We start from the raw sequence: 8136 nt of genomic DNA, 5'->3' as shown, positions 1-8136 counted from the left end.
ACATCCCCGAAGGAGCTATAATGTTCTAAGAGGTACAGGTGTACTTAAAAAATTAGCATTTGCAATAACTGACATTTATTGAATTCTTCCTATATTCCAAACACTGTTCTAAGCACTTTCCAAGGCTGACCTCTTTTAAACTTTACAATGACTCTCTGAAGTCAGCATAAATTATTACCATTTTATATTGAGGAAGTTGAGGCACAGAGAGACTAGGTTGCTAGCCTAAGATCACACAGCTATTCAGGGAGCTGGCCCTTAGGAGCCCGTGCTCTTACCATCATATGCACAGCAGCCGAAAGTGAGAGTTGGATGCTTGCTCAGAAACTAAGTAACAGAGTTTGGCTTATCTTTTTAGTTTTCCTTTGGACTGTGTACCCAAGAAATTAAAATAATCTTCTGTTTGCTTTTAGAAATAACACAGCCTCCTTGGAGCCTCTGAAAGTAAGCTGTTCCAGAAAATTTAAATGCAGAATGAAACATTGGTGCCAAAACATTATTTTTTTCACTGTTTCTGATTATATTAATAATTATCAGATGCAAGTTGATCCCTTACAGTGTACATGGTTTCATTTTCTGGCACTTGGAGTGACCATATCCCAGTGTGTCATTCTAAAATGGAAGTCAAGAATAACATCAGTGGCATACTCACAGCATTAAGATCCCTCATCATGACTGAGGTGGAGACAGCTCCAAAATCAGCTTGAAAGCCTCCAAGCAGTTATTTACCATTTATACAGGTACTTGGATTTTCTCTGTGTCTCTTTATTACCTGAGACACAAAATGAGGGAATATTTAATGACAGCTTTTTGTGAAATATCCGTGTGCCACTCTATCTCATTCAACTTTCTTGAGGTTCCATTATTTGTACCTCTGGAATCACCAAATATAATTTGTAACCAGCCTCTTATCCATCTCCTTTCTCAAGAGAGAGTGACGAAGTGTCTTCAGCATAAACTTCTCCATGTCCTTGACATTTGAACCATAGTTTTCCCTCTGCATGAAATGCTCTTCCTCACATTGTTCAGCTGGCCACCTCGTACTCAGTTTAACAAACACTTGTGAAAGGGTGGCTTTATAAAAATAAGTGACATTTCCTCTTTTCTGTAACTCAGTCTGATCCTCTGTGTCCGTTAGGGATTGATTTTGGTGGCAGAGATTACCAAATAAGAGGCTTGCTTTTCTCTCTCATAACACGAAACTCAAAAGCAGGAAGGCAGGGCTGGTATGTTGGCTCCACAGTGTCTCCCAGCACACAGTTTTCTTTAATTTTTCTATTCTGTCATCCTTAATGTTTAGGTTTGAGCCTCCAGGTTGCCTCATGGTCTCAAAATGGCTATTGGAACTCCAACTATATCATTCCAGACAGGAAGAATAAAGAAAGGGAGGAGGGAACACAGATACTTCCAAAAGAGTATACCCTTTTAAGAACTTCCCAAGAGGTCTCATCCAATGACTTCTACTCACCTCTCATTGGACACCCCCGTCTTTAAGGGAGGCTGGGAAATGTAGATTAAAGAAAACCCGAGTTAACTGTCTAACAACATAGGGGTTCTGTTACTAAGAAGATAAAAATAGAACCTAATCAGACAACACTGTACCTCCCTTACAGTGATTTTAAAACATGTCTGCAAATTCTTGGACACTTCTCTCATTGAGGGCAGCATCTATGTCTCACCCCTTGAATGTAGGTTGACCTTAGAGACTCACTTCAAACCAAGAGAATGCAGAGGAAGTGACACTATAAGACTTCAAAGGCTGTGTCACAAAAGGCCTTCCCAAGTTCTGCTTCTCTTGGAACGCTCACTCTTTGCCACCCCTTCTGAGGTGTTCCCTCTTGGGACCTAGCTTCCATACTGTGAGAAACTCAAGCCGTATTGCAAGGCCACATGTGGGCTGTCAGTCCCAGGTGAGCACAGTCTTTGAGTCATTCCAGCCCAGGTGCCAGACGTGTGAGTAAAAGAGCCTCCAGTGACTCCAGTCCCCAGCCATGAGGTCATGTACAGCCTTAGGGTCTTTCAAGATGTTGAGAAGCAGAGATAAGCCATTTCTGCTGTGCCCTGCCTGGATTTCCAAGCCACGGAATCTGTGAATTTAATATAATGGCTATTTTAAGCCAGAAGGTTTTGGAGTGGTTTGTTATGAGGCAACAGTAACTAGAACACTTCTTTCCTCCAGGATGAGACAATTGCTCCTAAATGTTTCTATCACATTCTAGTCATACAACTACACTTTCTGTAACTTCTATTATCTAGGACATGATGGTTTTTGGTAAACGTTTATTGAATGAATGGTCTATATACAGTACTCATATTTTGTAGTTATTTTTTAATGTGGTATTTCTCTGCGGACTGTGAATTCTAAGGCAGGGACCATCCCTAAGGGCACATAGTAGGTTCTTGATAAAACTCTGTGGAATTGAATTTATGATGGATAAATTTGGGGCTCTGTTTGAGAATACACAGGGATGGATTTGGCTGCCTCCTATAGCACTGACCACAAAGATTTGTATTTTACTTTTAGAGCAAAGCAACAAAGGTTTTAGGTTCAAGCAATATAGGTCGTTCATGGGGAAAAGTCAAATCAGGGCAAAAAAATGCCAATTACAATCCAATAATGTACAGAGCCTGGGCTTATAGCCCATGCTATATCTTCTGGGCCTGACCAACAGTCTCTACCTGGCCACACACACACATGGAGGTGTCTGGCCCTGAAGAGGAATGAAGTAGGCATTTAGTGGCCTGGGCTCACTTTCTAACACTCCTTCCACTTCAAGGCAACGAGTGCCCCAATAAGTACAGCCAACAGATGCTGGGTACTCCCTGTGCCTAAGACTATGGCTTGGTGCATGGTGGTTACAGAAGAAGTCTTTGGCACAATGGCATGGCCCACATCCTCTAATCATCCAGTTCTATTGGGCACACAATTTTCAATGCCTGAAATTCCACAACGTATTTATCGGAATGGATATGCTAGGCTATCTGTAGTAACAAACATTCCCCAAATCTCAGAGGTTTAACCCAACAAAACTTATTTCTCACTTCCTACAGGTCTAAAGTGAGCCAGTAGACCCACCTCAACATATGCTTTCGATAGCTGAGGCAGGACAAAGGAATGTGCCAAATCGCACACTAGTTCTTAAAGCTTCCACCAGAAGTGACATACGTCGCTTCCACTTATATTTCATTGGCCAAGAAGGTCATGTGGCCACACCTGATTAAACAAAGATGGAGAAGTTTAACCTACCATGTGCTGAGAAGGTGAGGCATGGGAACAGTGCAAATCACGTGAACAACCATTGGAGGCGTGTGCATGCCTCTACCCCTGCTGAGATGCAAATACTCTTGAAACAGGGACTCCACATGACCCATCGGCAGCCATTAACAGCCTCATGTGGTTATTATACCATATTGTTCTTGAGATTAAATCTTGATGTGATCAGGAAAATATTCACGGAGACTAGAAGACAGTGACGTAGATGACAGAAAGATGGCACGGGTTATCAGAGGCTCTCATCAGCAGGCTGCTGAGAGGTCAACAGAAAAAAGAATCTTCAGTTTAGGAGGGAAGAGAAAATAGCTTTTGAAACTATCTCGTCCCAGTTCTGCCCCCAAGCTAGAAGTTCTTGGACAGACCCTTCTACTCTCAGGGTCTTGGCTCCCAATCAACACTCTAAGGCTATAGGAGGATGTTATTTCTAAGCCACAGGCCAGCCTGCCAGTGTATAAGATAATCAGACTCTCACAGACAAATAAACTCACAAATAGACACACATACACACGCGCACACACACACACACACACACAAACACAGAGAGAGAGAGAGAGAGAAACCATGGCACTAGATTGGGTGCTTACAGAGAGAAAGTCAATGTATATATCAGAGGCAAAGAGTCATCGTCTTTCCAGACCCCTCAGTTTACCACTCCCCACAAGGTTCTTGGCCCTACAGGATTTGTACTAGCGTCCTTTCAAATGGCAGGTTGGGACTCAAAACATTTATGCTGTCAGTTTAAGAAAAAAAACAAATCTTCATCCTAGGTGGAGAGGGAAAAAAAGCCAGCTCTCCTTTACATTTAGAGCTGCCCTTGAAAATACCAGCTTATTAACCTAGAATAGGTGAGGGAAAGAGTAAAGGGCTCCTGGGACAAAACTCAGCCAAGAGAGACTCCGAGGGTAGGTTTTATTGGTGATATAACCTCTTCCTTCAGGAATTTTATGGGGAGCTGTCAGGCAGCATAGACCTTGGCGGCAGAAGCCGCCTGACTGCTCGGTACCTGAAGGCCTTGGTTTGAAAGCATATTCTCTGCAGGGTCTTGCTGTATTTTTAAGAAGACAGGCAGGAATTACTTATTCCTCCCAGTATATGATTTTTCATTTTTCTTTCAGCAGAAATGGGGAATGGATTGCTGTGGGATTTGCAAGCTTCCTGAGCATTAGAGAGGGTGGCAGTTAGAATGACAGTAATGACTTAGGTCTCCTCTGAGGGTGGTCTCTTCATTACTAGGACAGCCTGAGCTCTGGCTCCATCATTCATACTCTGCCACTCCATCCACAGCAACCACTTCCCCCTCTGTCCATCACAGCTGGGGCCCTGCAGGCTGGCCTATCTCTTTCTGGGACAGCCTATCAGCCATACCTCCCACCTCTGCAAACCAGGCAGAGGCTGGAACAAACCCTACAGAGTTCCCTTCCCCTCTCTCCCTGCCAACACACATATACACACACAAACACACAGACATGTACACACATGTGCACCTATGGACATACAAGAGAACCTGCACTTCAGTGAACACTGAAGGCAATCTGAGAAATGAATAGAGTCTTAAGGAGAGAGACATGGAAGTGGAGAGAGCCAGCCCCACCCATTTAAACTTGGTGAGGGGCAAGGCCAAGGTCATTGGTTAATTATATGTACCAGGACTGTAAAGCAAAGGAAGGGACTGAGTTTCATAATCCACTCATTCACATCTTTGTCACGTTTTCTTAAAAGACAAATAGGAGACTGACAATCTATGACTATATGCAGCAATACAGAAGAATCTCCCGCAAAAGACAGAAGACACCAATGAGTACTGAATACTCGTTTTTAATGTAAAAAGAACAAAAGAGGTGAGGGTGGGGAAGTCATGACAGTGGTGGGCCACTGGCTGGAAGGAGACCTGATGGACTTCTGCTTTGTTTCTTGATCTGGGTGCTGGTTATGTGAAAGTATTAAATTTGTGAAAATTCATCACTTTTCCACATGAAACAACAAAAAGCTGATCATGGCCCTCTCCTGCTTCAAGGGGTTTCTTGGCTGGGCATCGCCTAAGTGACAGATTCTAAACACCCAGTTCAATTTTTACTTCTCCACGAAGACTTCCTTGATTTCCTTCATCCTTCACAACTCAGTTACGACACAGACTCCATCACATGGCACCATATGTGATCTTTGTGTTTCTCCAATTAAATTATGAGTATCTCTAGGGCCGTGACTGGGTCTTACTCATCTTTTGGGTCTGGGTGCCTAGCACCCAGGTACTAGCACATGTTGAATGAATGAATGAACGAATGAATTACTTCATAATCCCTTAGAGCCCCAGGTCATCTTGATGCCAGCAGCACAGGGTCACGGGCATGGGGAGGTATGTTAGGAGTCATGGCTCCCTCTCCTTGACACACCACTCACCCTTGGAATAACCCCAGTCTTGCCTCTGGCCCCACCATTCTATTGAAAGATCTCTAACTTCAGTCAACAATGACCTTATAAATGTCAAATCCAATGGACTTTTTTGAGCCTCATTGGGGGGCATCTCTCTGAGGCATTTGATATTGTTGAACATTTCCTCTTATTACATCATCATCCTCTGCTGGCTTCTCAGACAATACTCTCTTGGTTCTCATCCTACTTCCCTGACAGTTCCTTCTCAGGTTCCTTTCCCAGCTCCTCATTCTCATTTCTCAAGCACTCAGGCCTAAGACCAGCTTCTCACTCCCCACATTCGACACACCCATCTCTCACATGCTGATATCTCTCAGCTCTGGTATACTCAGATCCAGTGTTCTACTAGAGAGCTCTTCCTGGGTGCCCCACAGACATCCCAAGATCCAATATCTGACGCTGAACTTATCTTTTCTCTCCCAAATCTATCCCTCTTCTTTGGTGAATACCCTGGTTTTGGAGAACGGTGTCACCATCCATCTTTTCACCCAAGCCGTAAGCCTAGGGGTAATCCTAGATGCCTCCCTCTCCCTTGCCATTCCTAACAAATCATTTCTAAGTCCTATAGATGGCTCCTTCTTAACGCTGCACCTACTTGTTGTCTCTTCCTCATCCTCATTGCTATTGCCTTTGTCCCGGCCCCTGGTCAGATTTTTGCAATAATCTTCTAACTACTTTCTACACTTCTAGTCTTCATTCTAGGCCAGGAGGATCTTCCTAAAATGCAAACCAGATCACATCACTTCTCTGCTTCAAATCCCTGTAGAGCTCCCCTTCGCCTACAGATTCAGCCCAAAGTCCTTCTTATGGCCTTCCACCATCTGGCCTGGCCTGTGATTTCCTCTCTAGCCTTATCTGTCCCCACACCCCGCTTCATCCTCAGCATTTGGTGTCTCTGTGCCTTTGCTCTTGCTCTGACTACTCCATATCTGTCTAGATCACCACTCTGCAAGGCACTTGACCCAAGTGTCTTCCTGGTGACCCCTGCCTACCTCCTCTTTCCAGGCTTATCTCAGGGTCACCTCCTGGAGGAAGCTTTTCTCAAGCCTCCATTGCCTTGGTGGACCTGGCCATGCCTCCCTAGACCCCATTTTCCCTGTACACACCTCTTCTGCAACACCGACAATACCGGATTGCCCTTGATGAGTTCCATATCCACCTTCCCTTCTAGACCTTGGTGACCATGATGATGTTTTATATGTGCCTTTGTGTGTGCAGTGACCAGCACAAGGTCTGACACAGGCACTCAGTAAAACGCCTGTGGAATGTTGTTACTGAATGAATTGCTCAGTAACTTTATCTCTCTAGTTCATACTGAGGAAGAGAGAAACAGCACAGAAAGGCAAACCCGAAGTCTAGATGGGAAAACCACTAACACAGTATTACAACCCCTGTAGCGGAGAATCACTGTTTCTGCCTGCCTCTTGGTAACAGCCCCTCTGCTTTCCTTTGGGGAACAAGCTTCTCTCCACTTCATGTAGTACTGGTGGGCTCTCAGGGGTGGGTCAACCAGACTCCCGGAAATTTGAAGCCTGAATAAATCTTACAAGGATGGAAAACAGTTCCTTCTGTCTAGATTCTTAAAACTATTCTGGTTCCTGTCCTCTCTGAGACATGGCTGGTCAGATTTTCTTCCTATTTGATGGGTACCCATATCCCTCTAATAAATTGCATTTCTCTCTTCATTGGGCTGAACTGGGTTTCTCTTGTTTGCACTGAAAGAACCTTGATAGCTATAATAATGCAAGCCACCACAATCTTGTTTTCTGTCCCTAGTTCTGCTCCAGCTGCTGCCTTCCCAGAAGTCCCACCTCATTTCAGGAGATTTACCTGTTGGCTGCCTTTTCCTGTGAATACCTTTTTCTCAACTCTTCTTGCTGCCCCTGCTTCTGCTACCCACCTGGCTGTGACTTTAATGGCAGAGTGGTTAGAAAAGTAGGGGACATGATCCCTTAATGATAAGGACAATCATTACTACTTCGTCCCAGCAGGGGTGCTGCCTGACTTGGCAGGAGCGAGTGGGAAGGGAAGACTGTGGTGTTGGGGTTGGAACTAGGAAAAGGCTGAAGTGAGATGAGGGCAGGAGCGTCACAATGGACAAAGTGGTCAGAGTATGAAAACGTTTAAACTACTGTCTGGGGCCAAGGATGAGTCTTGGGTCTTGCTTGAGGGCACCCTGGCCAGCTGTTTTTATTTGACTAAAGGTGGGAAGATTGACAAATGGATGTTGGTCTAGATGGAAGCAGAGCAGCCCTAGCTTCTGAATACTTATCTTCCAAAGTTTCATTTGTTGAGCAGTTGTGTGGAACTCAGAATGTTTTTTCTCATCGAAATAATGTAATAAGTCTTGGCCACAAAGACCCAAGTTAAACCAAATCGTGGCTGGGCTGCTCCATGTGTGGAGTCACTGAATCTGGTCGTTCCTGAATCTT

The 8136-nt window shown here is 44.4% G+C and overlaps 1 long non-coding RNA gene across 3 annotated transcripts in view; it reads left to right on the top strand.

Moving 5' to 3' along the window:
* Positions 1-1772: 1772 nt before the first annotated feature.
* The window catches only part of LOC103555211 (uncharacterized), a 31357-nt gene continuing 24993 nt past the window's right edge, over positions 1773-8136 (top strand). For 2 of the 3 annotated variants that reach the window (XR_545959.2, XR_011530738.1), the window contains exon 1: positions 1781-1910. This is a non-coding gene — a long non-coding RNA (uncharacterized lncRNA). Of the gene's footprint in view, positions 1911-8136 lie in introns of all 3 variants that reach the window. The other variant, XR_011530737.1, reaches the window with a different exon arrangement.

This window comes from Equus przewalskii, chromosome 21 (genome assembly GCF_037783145.1).
Source record: "Equus przewalskii isolate Varuska chromosome 21, EquPr2, whole genome shotgun sequence".
NCBI lineage: Eukaryota > Metazoa > Chordata > Mammalia > Perissodactyla > Equidae > Equus > Equus przewalskii.
The sequence above is the reverse complement of the archived record's forward strand: the minus strand, read 5'-3'. Positions and strand labels throughout refer to the sequence as shown.